Raw genomic sequence first — 17491 nt, 5'->3', positions numbered from 1 at the left:
ATAAGCGAACGAAGGGCATGACCGCTTTAAAATGATTTTTCGCGCTGACGACCCTTGTAGCATATACAGGCTCCAGATCACAAACGGTTTAAGGTAAACAAAAACGGTTTTCACTGGTCAACTCTAAAATACATTGAGTAAACACATACCAAATATCTTTATCTTCTAAGAAGAACATCAAAAACAAGAGGCGTACATCATAAGTAAACGAAGGACACGACCGCTAGTGCTGTCGATTTCATGTGGGCCTATAGCATGTAAATTTCTTGTAGCGTGTAGAATACAATCTCAACGTATAGTGATGATGAGCGCCTCTTGATTTTAGGGTAATGATAGGAATTGATTGATATTTTGCATGCGACGTAGGTCTAGTTTAAAGTTAACCTGTGAAAACCGTTTTCAATACTTTATGTCGTTTGTGTTCTGGAGCCTGTACATGCTACTGGGTCGACAGCGCATAAAATTATTTTGAAGCGGTCATCCCCTTCGTTCGCTTGTACGCCTCTCATTTATGATGTAGTGGTTAGATTCTAAAGATATTTGGTATGTGTTTACTAGATGTATTTTAGAGTTGACCTGTGAAAAACATTTTCATTTATCTTAAACCGTTTGTGATCTGGAGCCTGTATATGCTACAAGGGTCGTCAGCGCAAAAAATCATTTTAAAGCGGTCATGTCCTTCGTTTACTTATGATATACGCTTCTCATTTATGATGTGGTGGTTAGATTCTTAAGATATTTTTTATGCGTTTACTAGATGTATTTTAGAGTTGACCTGTGAAAACCGTTTTCATTTATCTTAATCCGTTTGTGATCTGGAGCCTGTATATTCTACAAGGGTCGTCAGCGCAAAAAAATAATTTTAAAGCGGCCATGGCCTTCGTTTGCTTATGATGTACGCCTCTCATTTATGATGTGGTGGTTAGATTCTTAAGATATTTGGTATGTGTTTACTAGATGTATTTTAGAGTTGACCTGTGAAAACCGTTTTCATTTAACTTATACCGCTTGTGATCTGGAGCCTGTATATGCTACAAGGGTCGTCAGCGCGAAAAATCATTTTAAAGCGGTCATGCCCTTCGTTCGCTTATGATGTACGCCTCTCATTTATCATGTGGTGGTTAGATTCTAAAGATATTTTTTATGCGTTTACTAGATGTAGTTTAGAGTTGACCTGTGAAAACCGTTTTTGTTTACATCAAGCCCTTTGTGATTTTAAACCAGTTAATACTAGTACTTAAAATGATGAAATAACAAATGCACAGTTAAGGGCAACATTTTATTAATAAAAAAATAAAGCACCTCATAAACCCAATTTCCACACAATAACATACTCATATTGGGTGCCACAGTTATATGAAAGAAGAAATAAATGTGAAGAGGATAAATAATTAGAAGATTGATTTATCAAGCAAAAACCTGCATTTACAATGAGTACACTAAAAAGGGGTCATCAAGTGAACAGACTGAGAAACAAAAAAGGTGAAACAACATTGTTCAGCTGAAAATGCAATGTGCTGCGAGTTACTGAAATAAAATTAAACCAGCTACCATGTGAAAGATGAGGTTGTATCAAACAAGCTATCATAGAGATTACTGGTTGAAAATAAAGGTTTTTCATTCCTGTCTGATGAATCACTTTTACTGAAAGAGTCTACATCAAAGTGAAAATGTATAAATATTTACCCAAAAGATGCTTTTTTAACGACGCCATGATTATGTCATGTAGGTAAGACAGCGTTAATACCAACAAATCATTGAACACATCTAACATAACAAGTTTGCTTTAAATTGGGCACAAGAATTGTTAAATAAACCTGCCTTCGGGTAGTACAGCGGCAAAAAACACACATATTTCGATTCATGTAAAACTGAAGTGTGTGGTGAATATCTTAAAATAAAATGTTCCCCTGCAAGTGAGGAAAGAAGCATTTTGTATGCATCAATGATTTAGCTGACACTTCAGTGAGCTCATTTCACCCACACCATTCTTCCACAATCAATTACTTTCTTCCATGTTGTCCAAGGCAATCTTGAATTACCTTTGGAATGATTGTGCTGCTTTTTTCTGCTTCTATTCAGTTTTCCAGATGTTGAACTGCAACAAAAAATAAAAGAAAAAGTGTAGGCAACATTTAATTTGACAAGTAGGAGTTTACACAAAAATGCTTGAGTTAGGCCAGTAGAAATGAAAGCCAATGTTTTACAAAACCAGGATCACACTAGAGATGAGCTACCATATTTTTAAACATGCCTAAAAAAATAACAAATTACCATCTGCTAAAATAATAGAAACAGTTGAGAATGACAAGCATATCATGACAATTGACAACCACTTACCATGTATCATTGCTTTTCAAATCCAATGTCCCAAGTCCTTTATTTGATAGTGTGCTAGGCCTTAGTTTGCTTCACGAAGCACTAGAAATGCTTCCCCCACCCTGAACTGTCACTTTTCATTACTCCATTTGTTATCAGAACATGGATGCCTATTAGATACAACAACCTTGGCCCATTTTGTATTTTACAGTTTACAATCGAGGAGAATCTGGTACTGCTGCTATTTCACTGCTTAAAATGCGTTTGCTTTTGTCATAACAGTTCACATTTAACTGCCAATTTCATGTAAAACTCATTTCACCTGCGATTATTTCCACAGAAAATATGATATTTTTCAATAAAAAATAAATTTAATGCTTCACTACCATTGCCGATAAAATCGGGCTGTGTTATAACACATGTTCTAAAATTATAACACCGCCCGATAAGAAACGGGGATTTTTTCATAACACAAGCGCTTCTAATCGAGCACTTGTTGACGAATCGGGTGTTGATATCATTTCCAAGTTTGTGTGTCAGGGTCAGTGTTGCCAGGTTGCGCTTTTGTCGCCGAATTGGGCTACTTTTGACATCGAGTTGCGGGCTTTTTTCATGAGTTGCGGGTTGCGTCTTTTTGGGCGGGTTTTTGAATGGCATTTTCTACCATATGTCGTGTAATGATTGCGTTATTATTGTGACATCAAAAACGTTGTAAGTTCAGATTTGATAAAAGAACTGACGAAACTGTCCAGAGCGTCGGAGATTTAACATCCAGCTGAGCAAAAGAATGCTTTCAGTCCGCGCAAGCAGCGTTCATTTTACAAACAAAGAAATAACGCCTTCGTTGTTACCACTTAATAAGAATTGTCTCTTGGCAAAAATTATTGTTTTAAAGGTCATCTTGCTTTGTTATTAAACCAAAATTTTTGGTTTAAAACAGAGATTGCAAGTTAAAAAAACAGCATGAAAAGTGGGTGAACAGAGTGTGTTCAATACAGTGTTACTGGAAACAGCTCAAATTAAACTTTAAAAAGCACAAAAAATAAATCTGAAACGGATAAACCTAAATAATTGTAACCCTAACAGGTGAAAGTAGTGAAAATCAATTTTATTTCAGGTATTCCTAAAATTGGGCTCCTTTTGGGCTACTTTTGAAGGGTAAAGTTGCGCTTTTCCACAATTTGACCTGGCAACACTGGTCAGGGTTTGTCTGTTTCTGCCCGTGTCGATTGGCTAGCGATTGGAATTTATGTGAATGCTGTCGTAGTTGTGTAAGCTAACCTAGTCTATACATTATTGCAGCTGTGAAATATAGTGGCAAACTGTAAAGATTAATTGGATTGTATTTAACTGAAATTCGATTGGCGATCTTGTGATTCTGTGCATTGCTGTCGTGGTAAGCTTTCTTGCATATGTTTCTAACTTAAAGTGTTCGACTTTAATCTAACTTTGAATGTAAATATTACAGTTGTGACATACGGTCGCCTGTAAACTGCACAGTCGTGTTGACTGCAAGTACATATTGCTGGTGAGTGAATCGAATGTGCTGTGACGTCATAATGCCTTATTCATGTGTGATATGTTGTTTCAGCTTTGCCACTCACTGAGTTACCTCTGTGGGCCATTTCTCACAGTTAAAAAACTGCATTGCTACGTGACTGAGATTGATTGTATTCGCCGATTAAAGCATTTCATTTCATGGTGTCTGTCGGTGTTCTGGTTACGTACGTTGCAGTAATTACGGAGATTGCAGCGGTGACCTGTTACGCTGTCCGAAGAAGCTGGCCACTTTTCTAAGGGGGCTGCGTTACAGTAACGGTTGTTTGATCAAAGATATTAAAATTAAAAGCAAAACTGCCTTAACTAAATTTTTATTATTTTAACTAAAGTTTTGCACCCATGAATGTGGAAAATGAAAAAAACGAAGAGTTTAATACACTCATACTTTTAACATTAAGCAATGACATGCGATGTTGTTTAGAGCAGTGGTTCTCAACCTGTACCCCAAGGGGTCCGCGAGTTGGTGTTGGGGGGGTTGTGGAGGCAAACATTCTTAGTTAACCAACAGTAAAATATTTTACTTTTCCAAGCCGTTTTTACAATCCTGCATATCAAACTTATGGATAAGGAAAACTTATTTTTTGTGTGATTGTTACCTCCATTGTAACATCACAACACACAAACAATCGAACTTATAGTGCTTTGTTTCAAGCATTGTACACCAGATCTTTGTTGTGTTGACCGCTACAGTACATAAGTTTATTGAGATTTAGGGACTGTGATGGCCCAACAAGCGAAAGTATAATAACGTATAACGCAGGAAACGAAAAACATAACAAGACTAAATAACATTGGGGGCAGCGGACCTATAAAATTTATGAAAAGGGTCTGTGACTACAAAAAGGTTGGAAACTATTGGTTTAGAGAGAAATTCTGAGATCAAAAATAGGCAGGGGCCTCACAAATGGAATAGCCTAGGGCCTCTCAAGGTCTAAATCCGGCCCTGGTAAACACATTAACATCAAGAAAGTTACAGAAATTATGTACTTATCGCTGCGTCCAGCCAAAACGACACTAAAAATGGAAAAAGTCCAAAGTGGCAGAAACATTCATACAACAACATTTTTCAGTAAAAATAATAAAGCATATTTCTTGAATACGGTATTGAAATAAGTCAACAAGTTCAGTTTCAAAGAAGACATGTCATCCTTGTAAGCAACATCATGCCGTCTGTACAAAAACATGCAACAGCAAAAGTTTGTGTCCGCCAATCATGTTTCAGCACTCTCCTTCAATGACGTGCTTGATTTGAGTTTCGTACAAATCGTAGCAGCACAGTCGCGCTATCGCATCTAAACGTTAAACGTTAAACGGTATAGATAGAAAGATAGAGCGAGAAAAGTAAAGGGGCACAAATGATGAAAATATGTCGCACACGCTTTAGCTATATCGTTACACAAGCGTCAAGTGGCGGGGACTCGTATACAGCTTTACTTGGTGAAAGTTTCACTTATACACATAAAGTTATACATTTTAGGGCACCACTGACATCTGACAGTCCTAAAGAGTAGCGTGCCTTTCTTTGTGTTATGACCAATTTAAGTTAAAAAATTGAAAGTTAAACTTTAGTGACATTATTCTTGGGCATTTCAAGCTCGGCTGATGGTCGCTGCACGGCGTTGCGCAATGGCGAGAAGTTGAAGTAACTTCTGGCTTTGTTGATAAGAATTTGGATTTTGGTATAGACCATCTGTGGAAAGTTGGTGTAAATCATCGGGTTGAGTGAGCTGTTGATGGGCAGGAGAACTACTGCTGAAACTGCATAGGAAGCCGGAGGCAGAACAACTCCTGACATACTAAGAAATGTCATGATGCAAATTGGTAACCAGCAACACATGTCCGTTGCTATGAGCAATGTGATTTTTCGTTGCATGCTCAGATTCTGTTTGCTCTTTACCTTGTTGGATTTTGTCATCTCGTTGCCACTAGACTTGATGTAAATAGCAACATAAGACGAACCAATGTAAAGAAGTGCCACAAAGTTGAACGAGATTACAATGGAGGACATCGGGTGGACGCCCGATTCGTTTTGGCTGATGCGAAACAAACGTGGAATGCACACGCTGCTGCTGCTGTAGTAACCAAAATAACCGACAGTAGATGGCGCCACAAAGCTTTGTTCCAAAGTTAGATAAGCGTTAAGGTCTTCCCAATTGTGTGAATCAATTTTCTGAGTTTTGTTGCCTAAGGCAGAGATTCGCAAAGCGAATTGCTGGAAGTCGGTAAGTTTCACTTGATCAGAATAAAAGTAAGGACTGGGTGTGATTTGAGCGGTGGTCAACATATTTCCAGACAAGAAGGTAGAAAGTGGAAGCAAAGCTAGAAGAAAGGAGACAAACCAGATTATACAGATCCACATTATTGCAATTCTGCCCCTGATACAACGAGTTTCAAAAGGTTTATAAATGATGTAGAGACGATATGATGTGATGCAAACCAATGTAAGCACTGATGTTTCACTTGAAATCACTGTCATGGCACCGATTGCGTTGCACAGGTTACTAGATCTCCACAACTTGTCAAAAAGACAGTAACGCCCTGAAAACTCGACTGCCTTGATTCCAACAACCAGGAGAACGATACCCATGAGAAGATCAGCTATTGCTAAGTTAAAAATCAAAGCGTTGTTGATCAATCCTACTTTGTTTCGCAATTGATCGATCTTGATTTGCTTAAAGTAAAGGACAGTGTTTATCAGAACTGCGAGGTTGCCAAACAACGCTAATATTGCCATAAACCAGACCAGGATTTCAAGAGCTCGAATTTTAACCATTTGCTCGTTGGAGGCAAGTGCGTCGTTTTTGAAGTAGTTTGGAGGACATTCGTCTGAGGAATCGCTGCAGTCTGAAACGCCATCGAGAACTTTGGTTGTTGGTACAAATGGAGGTGACTTGTTAAGGCAGTAAAAGTGTGTGGATTCGGAACAGTTAAGTTCGTCTGTGGAGTTGATGCAATCGGAGACCAGGTCGCATGTTTTCTGGACTGGAATGCTTACACGATCACGAACACCTGAACGAAGTTATCCACTTTAATATGAAAGATTGGTTTATGTAAATTGTACACTGCAGAGTTTTAAGCGAGGCCGGAAGTTATACAAGCCCGGGCCGAACCTAAATCGTTTTTGAGAAGCCTGTAAACTGTTTGACCGGCCAATACATGAAAGTGTACAAAAAGTACGTCGGCTGTACAGAAAATCATAAAGTAGACATACACAATGGAAAATAACAGGCGTAGGCTTAAACAAGTCGTTTTAAGGCTGTTAAGCATTAGCCTAGCAAATGTCTATTTAGCTAGGTTATTTTATTTTTTTTAAATTGCGGAAACAAAGTGTGAAGTCATGGCCAATTTGTTTAAAAACCTAAGCCCGAAAGTGGATGTAAAAGTCCGACCCGATATAAGTAAATCTGGTATATCAGCTTCTGTAGTAATGCAAAACGTATTAAAGACATATCTAAATAATCAACAAATAAATACAGCTTTTTTTCAGGTCTGAATGATTCACAAAATCTAATTACCGTAAAACAAAGTTTCGACTTGTCCTGCTGCGCATCGAAAGCGACCGGGTCAAATCGCTTCGTCGTAACCTTCCTGACATTCCTCATATCCGTTGCAAATTGATAAACCTAGAATGGAACTGAAGCCAAAAAGTAGTTGACATTTTCGTGCCTGCACTGCCAGTAGATCTCCACCGAGTAAGTGTCCAGAGATATACATCTAAGAAGAAATTGGTCGCAAGATTTTCGTAATACAGTTGTAAGCAACATATGATAACCCTTTCATAACTTAGGCAACACCAAATGGCAATAGATGATGAATAAGTGTCAAAAGAGAAGTATAAGCACAAACCTTATGCAAATCAAAGTCTTTCCACATTCAATAGTTTAAACTATACATTACAGGAAGTATGAAGGATAGAAATACCCCTAAGTCAATACACCTTACCGTGTCCATAGGAATTTGGTCGCACACTGGATGTCTGATGCTACAATTTGCTATTTCACTGCACTCGTCTTCGAATCTTAAGCACTCCACAACATTGTTGCACCTACAACAACAAAAACCGTAATCATGAAATACGCATACTTCTTTTCTAATGCGAAACAGCCTCGTACTTTGTAGCTAGCGAAGGACCTAAGGTGTTTATGACATCTTTGGTCAACAGTGTTTGAACGAATTTGCTTATTTCTTGTGGAAGGGGGTCGCAATGAAAATTTTTCAAGTGGATCACGTTGTCCTGAATGGTTGATCTGCCGCAGTGAAGCTCATCAAGCTTTGTGTTTGGACAATCCACTTTACCATCGCACACTTGTGATTTGGAAATACATACGTCGTCCAATCCACATTTCACTTGCCCTATGTTGCACAACAAACAAGCAGGGTTGCCAGAATCTCCGTAGCACACATTGTCACACAGATATACTGACGAAGCCGAACCCGGAACGTTTCGAGCGCAAAGGCATTCGTCTGTTAGGTCAGGGCAGTCGAAAATACCGTCACATAACTGTTTGGGTGAAATAATTATGTCCGAAAACAAACACCGATGACATTTGAAAGTTCCGTTGACAAAACACAAATCTGACGAATCTTGGCAAATCGGATATTCATCACTTAATGTCCATTGGGGCAGAACGCAGTACACATGGCGCTCAATTCCGGCTACAACTTTCATACACTTGAAGCCAGTGGTATGTTTGACGTCCTCGGTATTTCCTGGGCAGTCTGCAAATTCATCGCAAGAATAGGTGGGAAGCACACACGTACCCGGCTCGTTGGAGCAACGAAGCATCCTGGGTTCAGTACAGCTCTCAATCTCATCGCTACAGTCACCGCAGTGATCCATACCGTCACACAACAAGTAGATGGGAATGCATCGCTTGCCGTTGTGACAACGAAATTCGCCATGAAAGCACGTTTCGTTGGCGCTCCATGGAATTTCGTCGCTTCCATCCTTGCAGTTTACGAAGGTGTTTCCTCGCCACGAGCGCGGAATGCAACGGTCATTGTCGTGGCATCGAAACTCTTTATCTGAGATGCACTTAAGAGCTTGCTTTTCATCGGAACCATCAGGACAATCAGGAAAATTATTCATCACTCGATGTCGCTCCAAACAACGTCCGTTGGTGTTACACCGAAACTCTGTGTCATTGTAACAACTTGTCAAGTTCGTAAGTTCATCTATTCCATTTGCACAATCTTTCACACCGTCTCCAACCCATGCCCTCGGAATACACTGTAGTGGTGAGGAAGTGTTGTTCGAACACGGAAATTCCGAAGCGTCGCATGAGTTGAGAGTCATGGTTTCGTCACTTCCGTCCTTCACTATCATTGTGTCACAATCGCGCTTGCCGTTGCTAACCATCCACCGAGGAATACACAACTTGCTTTGCTTGCACGTAAATTCTGTGATAAGATAAATGTGACAGTTGGTTGGCTTCATGGGGGAATTTTAATTATCTACAAACAAACCAACCTGTCTGATATCTGCGTGGAAGTATTAAACAGTGGTACCCAATCGGAAATTTTAAAACGTAAAGGGGACAAATTTACTTTAACTTGTACACGTTATTTGTAAACAGACACTTTAGCTCTGGCGATATAGACCGTAAAGTTAATAAAACGCCTAATTTTAAATGATCTATGTAAGGTTCAGCATTAGGAAGGAAGGAAAGTGTTTTGAATTTTTAAGTGAGGAATTTTTTCATAAAGAACCACTAGTAAAAATGGATTTGAAGTCGCAGTTTAATAACAACCAACCAACCTGTCTGATTTCTGCATGGTATAATCAAGCCCTCGTTTAACTTGCAACTTTCTTTGGTGTTGAGAAGATAACGTGGTACACACTTTTGGAGAGAGCGGCATCGAAATTCATCATCGGTGCAATTCAAGGGTTCTGAAATTTAACTATTTAAAGTAAGCAACTGTCCTATGTGTTATCGTTATTATGATAAATATACACTTAAAGTACCGGAAAAAACAATTTACTAAACTGACCCCTATCCTCGTCGCTGTAGTCTGACACCGAACCCAGGCAGCAGTCCTCTCCGTAACTTCGGACTTTATAACGTGGAATGCAAACGCCAGTGTGCAAACAACGGAAGAAGCCATCTTCAGCACGACAGGTTGCTGTTCCAGGGGATCCCCACACTGCCATGTTTTAAAATGTTTTTGGGTAATTTTATTGCTTGTTTTGTGTATAAAGTTAACAGTTGCACGAATTATGAGGTCACAAGCTTGTGTAAAACATCATGGCGTCAAGTGGTGCTAATCTTTAAGCAAGCAAGCAAGCGTAATTAATTTGACACAATTAAACGTTAACTGATCGAAATATCTACTCTGAAGTGTGAGACAGAATTGTACGTAACAATAAAAGCAGTTACATTTAATAGTTTATAAGTGAAATTTCGCCAACCGTGTTTCAAAAGAATAAGTATACGCTTTTCATACGCATACCACTTACCTTGAGGTATTGAGATCCAGGAAAGAACAACAATACCTACAAATGGTTCCATTCTTTGGTTTGGCAAGGTTTTAACAAAAAGCAAGTTTACACTAAAAAATGTATTAACATTCCCGTTATGCGGGTTCGGTGGGCAAAAACTTAGTAATGGTTTTTTCCAAATATTATTTTAAAAACAATCTTTATGTTTTAACATGCACTTTATTTTATGCTATAATACCGCGTCACATAAAATGGTACTTTAACTTATCTTCCTACACTTTCAGGGGTAAATGAAATCTTTTACAAAATAGAGTCGATTTTTTATGAGTTAAATCTGCCTTATTGATATCACGTTTTTTTCTAAAACACAAAACTTTTTCCCGACTATTTCAAATTTTTCAACTAAAATACTTCATCAAGTCTGATAAATTTGCGAACCAGAGGCTCAACCCTAAACCTAATCTTAGCTATATGAGGAAATGAAGCACCATTAAGAGTCAAGTAGCGGAGCCGATTGTCATGCCAAGGGAAATTCCAAGTATATTCTGTTGCACAAAAGAGCAAGTGATTGTTTTTCGTTTAGGTTTTATCCAGGACACTATTGTCTATATTTAGGAACTACGTATATGCAAAGCAGGCTTGAAGAAGTGATTTAGTTGGTTACCTGTTTCCTACTATCATAAATTTCATAATCTTCCTTTCATCACTAATTGAAATGAGCATTTGGGTGAACGTGTCTTGTTATGTTTCGACAAGAGGCAGGGATCGGCTAAAACCAGTTTGAAACCGGAAAATTCCGAAAGGCAAAAAGCTACCCGAAACTGGATTTTTCTTCAAATTTGTGACTCCTAAAAAACGAAAACCCGAAAAGACTATTAGCCTTAGGTTTTTTTTCGAAAATCGGGTCAAAATTTGTTGGTTTCGCTTCCGGTTCAAACCGGTTTGGGGATTCGATAGGAGGCTAAAACCAACCAGAAACATTTTAAAACTGAAATATTCGGGAGAAAACCCGCCAGAAACAGAATTCTTCGTTTTTTTGACCCCAGAAATCGAAATAACGGAAAGGCTTTAGCGTTAGTTTTTTTTCAAAAATCGGGTGAAACTTCTGGTTTTTAATTCCGGTTTAATCCCCTTTAAGCTTCTTATCTCACTACAGTGGTGTTGATACAAGAGGATTTTACTTTTTTATCGTTTTTGTCTCAGGGTTATGAGATTGCTGTTGACCTGGTGTTGGTCGAAGCTGGGAGAACGAAGTTAAGCTTGGAAACCGAGTTAAAGCGGGAAACATTTATTTCAACCTGGCCAATGAAACTGAAGTTCGAAAACTGTTGCGTTTGCAGCTAACTTCGACGGATAAAAAACTCTTTTTAACATAAATCAGAAGCGACAAAGTTGGAAATAGATACACAACGGTCGTAATTATGAGCGGCATATCGACCCGCTAGGGTGATGGGTTTGAGATTACGAAGCCAAACAACTGGAAAATGTTAACTACCGATTGCTGTGACCACACTATTCACACAAGAGAAAACTAAACTTTGACACCACTAGGTATTTTATATCCAGGGTTGCCACAACGTCCTTATTTCTAAGATTTGTCCTTATTTGAAGAGCAATGTCTAAAAAATTCATTGTCCTTTTTTCTAAAAAAAAACTGTTTTTGATATATTTTGTCTTATTTTCAACAATTATAAGTCAAATTCCTGCTACAAGTGAAATGAAACCTAGACCTGATCTGTCGTGAGATACGCAAAGTATTTTCTACGAACAAGGAGTTGCTGGAACAGATTGTTTCTGGCAAAAAATAGTATTTAATCGATCCAACAAGTGGGATTTTTTCCAATTATTGCGACATCGTTATCTGTAATTGTGACAAAACAACACTATATGAACTGTTTGTAATTATAGCTTATAACGTCAAATAAAAAAAAGGTCACATATTTTTACAAAAACGTTATCCGCACATGAGTGTACGGCAAAAACATCTTATTATTATCTTTTATTGGAGGCAAATAGCGTAGTAAGCCATTTTTTCGGCAATTTTTCCTTTAATAGTATGTTTAATTGTTAATTAATTGCCAGTAAAAAGTCAGTAATTCTCGGACAGAAAATGTGTATTTTTTCGGTGAAAAAAGGGGTAAGCGTATATAGTTCAGGTTTTTCTGTCTTTTGGATGACGTGTTTACCTCACAATCCCAACCACTCTGTCGCCTTCCTCCTCTGCATTAATGTTGTATCTCACAACTGATCAGGTAAGCCAGTTGTTGATACTCGAAAGAACGAAGTTTTCTCTACTATTCTTTTCGTAGCCCTGGTAAATTGATCTTCTATTGCTTTTGAGTAAAGCAAGGGATTAAGCGCACTGTTGACTGGAAGAATGTACACAAGCACTCAACAAGTAAGCGTCTGGTGGCATCTTTATTCCTCCAACACTCATGTATCCCATGACACAAATTGGAATCCAGCAACAGAAGTCGGTCACAATCAACCTAGAGATTCTCTTCTGCATCTTGGAGCTGACGTCAGTGCTTCTGGATCCTTTCATGCGGTTGCTCTTTTTATAGATGACAACATAAGCAACCACCATGCAGATGAACATGAGGAAGTTGATAGTTATAAGACCAGTTGAATATTCCCAAGCAAATTTACTGGTTGTGGCAAACAAGCGCGGCATACAGACACTTGTTTCTCCGTAATACCCAAATTCCTTAGTGATGTAATTACGGGGAAAAGTCTCTTTAATGATTTTTTTGACATCGTTCAACCCTTTAGGTTTCATACCCGTAATTCTTTTGCAAGAAGTGACGTATTCTCTCTGGAAACAGCATCATTTCAAAAAAAGTTGTTTGGAAACCAAACGTTCGTTGTGAAATATTTCGAAGTACCTTGTAATAAAGGAACGGTGGCCAAGGCAACGGCCAAAATCCAGCAAAACAATTCAACAAGTAAAATAATTTCGACTCTCATATTTCCAATTTTAAAAGGTTTAAAGACTGATACAAGACGAAAAGTGGTCATGGTTGCCATGGTAAAGGCCGATGCTTGAGAAGACACAATTGCAAGTGCTCCAAGTCCTGAACATAAACTACTTGATCTCCATTCCTTATCAAACAAATAATATGATCCCGAATATTGAGTTTCTTTCACTACAACTGCAAGTAGATAAATTCCCATGAGGAAATCTGAGCAACTTAGATTTATAATAAAAATACTAGTGTTAATAAAAACGTTGTTCTTCTTTTTGACACCATATAAGCTGCGAGTTGCAATAAACACAAACAAGTTTCCTCCCCCCCCCAAAAAAAAATACTCGGTATATTGGATTGGCAATCATTTCGTTAAAGTCTGCAAACCCAGTTTCAGCAAATTCGTCACTTCCGTCCGAACAATCTCGAATTCCATTCTGAACCAGTTTCGAGTCAACCGACAAAGGTTGTTTATTTGAGCAATAAAACCGTTTCTTTTTACAGCGGCATCTGGTCTCGTCAGATTCATTATCGCAGTCCACAATTCCGTCGCGAAGAGTTTTTCAGTCAATAGAAACTCGGTCTTTGGATTTGCAATAAAACCGGGTATTGTGACAAAGATCTATAAATTCGTCAGAGCCATCGTCACAATTGACTTTTCCGTCGCACACCTGACTGTTTATTATGTTGATTTGTCCATTCAAAAAACAATAAAACATATTTGGACAATTCAATTCACCTAATATTTTAAAGTGGTCATCGACTTTTCCATCACATATTGAGTTTAACAAGAGTTTAGCGTCTATTCCACTATCCAAGTGAAACTGGAACCACGTCCTTAAGGGTTTGCTGTCAGTACTAGCACACTTGAATAAGTCCGAGACTCATATAGTTTTCTGGTAAACACTGAGTTTGTTCCAATTCATGTAAAGGTGTACAGTACTTCGTATTTATTTGTCCAAAACATTGTACGCTTGAATTACACAATTTTCCGTTTTGAAGTGAGCACTCAGAGTTGTTTTGGCAATGCATTTCATTTAAAGGACAGGTACCTCTTATGTCTTCGCACAAACTTTGATTTAAACATAAACACTCATCTGACACATCAAAGCAATCCACAATTCCGTCACAAACTTGCTTGGGTGATATGATCAATTTTTTATTCAAGCACTGAAAACATTTAAACTCCCCGTTGACGAAACAAAGATCAGATTTATCAGAACATTGAGCAACTGAATCGTAAACGTGGGCTTGTGGCAAAACACAAATACCTTTTCTTGATGATCCAGAGCATTTAAATCCAAATCCTGCCCTAATTTCGTCGCTATTATCACTGCAACTACTAACTGAGTCACAAAAGTAACTTTCAGGAATAACTTCTTGGTTTTTATACGTAAAAATGTTCTGACAAAATGTATCCGTTTTTGTGCAGTTTGATGACACGCAAATCACTTTCTTAATTTTACAATTCCTTATGTCATTAGCACACGACGGTTGGATTATCCTATTGCACGTCGCTGGAATATCTGGATGTACAAGATACCTGGCAGACTGCTCAGTCCTACAGGTTGTGACAAACATTGTGCAGGATTGACATGTAAAATTTGATACAGAACACGTTTCATCACTTCCATCTAAGCAATCTGTAACGTTGTCACCTAACCAGTCAAAAGGTATGCATCTGCAGTAGGCGGGCAGTGCTTGTTACCAGGATAACACGGACATCTTGCGAAAATTCCACGGCAGTTACATGTGTAATGTGTTTCGTCGCTACCGTTAAAAACAGTCACGATTTCCATCACACAACATAGATCGGGCAATGCAACTTCCTTTCTTCCCAATACATTGTTTCGTGCTAAGGCATGAGCATTCAAACTCATCAGCTGGACAAGTGCAGTTAACTTCATCACTCGAATCGCTACAATGACTTATCCCATTACACCGCAGAGATTTGTGAATGCAACCAATTTTATTTCGGCAGTTGTTTGTTTTGTAACAGTCGCATTCAAACTTATCAGCTGGACAAGTGCAGTTAACTTCATCACTCCAATCATCACAATCACTTCTTCCATCACATCGTTTAGATTTGTGTATGCAACCAATGCTATTTCGGCAGCTGCTTGTTTTGTGACAGTCGCATTCAAAATGGGAGCCAGAAAAAGTGCAGTTGCTCAAAGTCAAGGAATCTTGGAAAGCTAAGAAAGTCTTTTTGAAAGTTAACTGATCGCCGAAAGTCAATTGACCTCCGAAGGGATTTTCGAAAGTAGGAATGTGGAAACCTTTTGGTAGATGTATGAATGGTAGATGTACGGTATTGCAGACCTCATCGGTGCCATCTAAACAATCCGGTGAGCTATCGCAGTGATACTTCCCTTCCACACACCCGACAACACCTTTACAAGTTGTGTTAAAGCAATCACACTGAAATCTGTCTTAAGGACAAATGTCACCAAATTCGTCGCTCCAATCACCACAGTCGTTGAAGTCGTTGTTTACCTTTGACATCGGCATGCATCCTGGTTTGTCCGCACAATGGCCAAACTTGTGACAAGCACATTCAAACATTGAAGAGGACAAGTGCAATTGGGACCACGGAATGGCTTCTCGCACAATAAGAGATTTTCAGGTTCTGTTGGTGAAATTGCAAATAAACGTTTCATACGATTCGGTATATCAGAGAAATGTAATTTTGGTATGTTCCACGGCATATTTTTTTCATGGATTTTAATTCAAATTTCACTAGTTTAACGCTCTTAAAGACCAACTTGCTTTGACCACACTACCAGTGTATCAAACAAAATAAGCAACTATAGTGAACATAAAGTGATATCAAACTTACTTGTATAAGGTCGAGGAGCAAGACTAAGGTCCTCACCCGGACATTCACCTTCCGCGCATCCGAGGATTAGCAATAGAAATAATAAGCACAGCATACCTACGATTCCTGTCTAACTCTAAAGCAACCTTAGTATTTGAGATTAATTAAGTTTTAAGTGTGAGTGTGGTAACGATTTAACGTTGCCGTTTATTCTGCTGTACGCCAGAACTACATAGCCTATAACTCTGCTGTGCGTCAGAACTACGTAGCCTATGCTCTGCTGTACGCCAGAAATTTACACTACAATATTTTATTCCTTGAGTAAGCAATGTGGCAAAACGCCAAGGTATATAAGTTATCCCTTATTAGCTACATCTTGAGGTTAAATGCAACCCCATGCCATGGCATAATAGAAGCATGTTGATATCACGCTATTAGCAGTTTTTATGCAAATAAATGAGCTGAATTTTAAGCTACATCAAAATTGTACAGATTTTGTAATCGCCGACGGTTGGAGCTAAAATATCAATCAAACATTTCCATATCCTGCACAAGCAGCCTAAATATAGCCTAAAAACGTTTAAATCCATCCACCTGTCCACCAAACCATCCACCGACTTCCATTTCAAATAGCCTACATGGCATAATAATTATTTTTGGTAAAAAATTTATTGCGTTTCTGACATTTCCCGAACGGATATGTCATTCACACGTTTTTTCACATTCCTCAAGCACAAATGAGTTAATTCGTGGGCCCTTGAACATACATTTATCTTAAATGAGGTGAAACACTTCAAAACGCAGAACTCAAATCTGCTATAAACGTATCATCTCCTTCCATAGGAGTTCCGACCACACAAGTCATACACGACACTTCTTATATGTAACAATTCCACTTCTTTTTATTTTAAATATTGAATTCAGACTGTTTTGTGTACCAGTTGGTGAACTTGGGCGCCCAGCGCTTTAGATTCAAAAGGCAATATCATTCATGGCTTGAGTTGTTTTTAGGTTACAAAAATGGCTTATTAAAACCAGGGAGTCGAACCGCTTGTCACATGGGTTCAGGTTCGGTTCGGCTTCACTTGGTTTTGTTTTAAGGGTTCGGGTTCGGTTCAGGTTTTAAAAATGTATATTTTCGTGTTCTGGTTTGGGCAAATTATCCGGACCGAACCGGTTTGCGGTTTTTAAACCGGTTCAAATTTTTATTTGTCTTAATTTAATTTTACCCATCATCTACGTGGCCTTATCAAACTCCAAAAGAATTTTGCCCGTGCACTGTTATTTTTGATACGGCCTATAAGTGTTATCTCGTGTATTCTTCAGTGGTCTGTTTTGAAAAAAATGACAAAATATAAAACAGACTGCATTTTTTACTGGTTCGGTTCC

General features: G+C 38.4%; 2 long non-coding RNA genes and 1 pseudogene across 2 annotated transcripts; 1 reads left to right on the top strand and 2 right to left on the bottom strand.

The window, feature by feature from the left end:
• Positions 1-1260: 1260 nt before the first annotated feature.
• On the bottom strand, positions 1261-2832 carry LOC145234087 (uncharacterized). Its single transcript, XR_013861271.1, has 2 exons — positions 2341-2832; positions 1261-2098 (listed from the first exon to the last, which is right to left on the bottom strand). It is a non-coding gene; the product is annotated as an uncharacterized LOC145234087 (long non-coding RNA).
• Positions 2833-3488: 656 nt separating this feature from the next.
• On the top strand, positions 3489-4023 carry LOC145233921 (uncharacterized). The gene is made up of 2 exons (XR_013861212.1): positions 3489-3847; positions 3911-4023. It is a non-coding gene; the product is annotated as an uncharacterized LOC145233921 (long non-coding RNA).
• Positions 4024-6237: 2214 nt separating this feature from the next.
• Positions 6238-10388, bottom strand: LOC145233567 (uncharacterized; annotated as a pseudogene).
• Between the last annotated feature and the right edge of the window lie 7103 nt (positions 10389-17491).

The sequence above is a fragment of the Phallusia mammillata genome, chromosome 6, assembly GCF_965637545.1.
Source record: "Phallusia mammillata chromosome 6, kaPhaMamm4.hap1.1, whole genome shotgun sequence".
In the NCBI taxonomy this organism is placed as follows: Eukaryota; Metazoa; Chordata; class Ascidiacea; order Phlebobranchia; family Ascidiidae; genus Phallusia; species Phallusia mammillata.
This window is presented reverse-complemented; position numbering and strand designations above follow the sequence as displayed.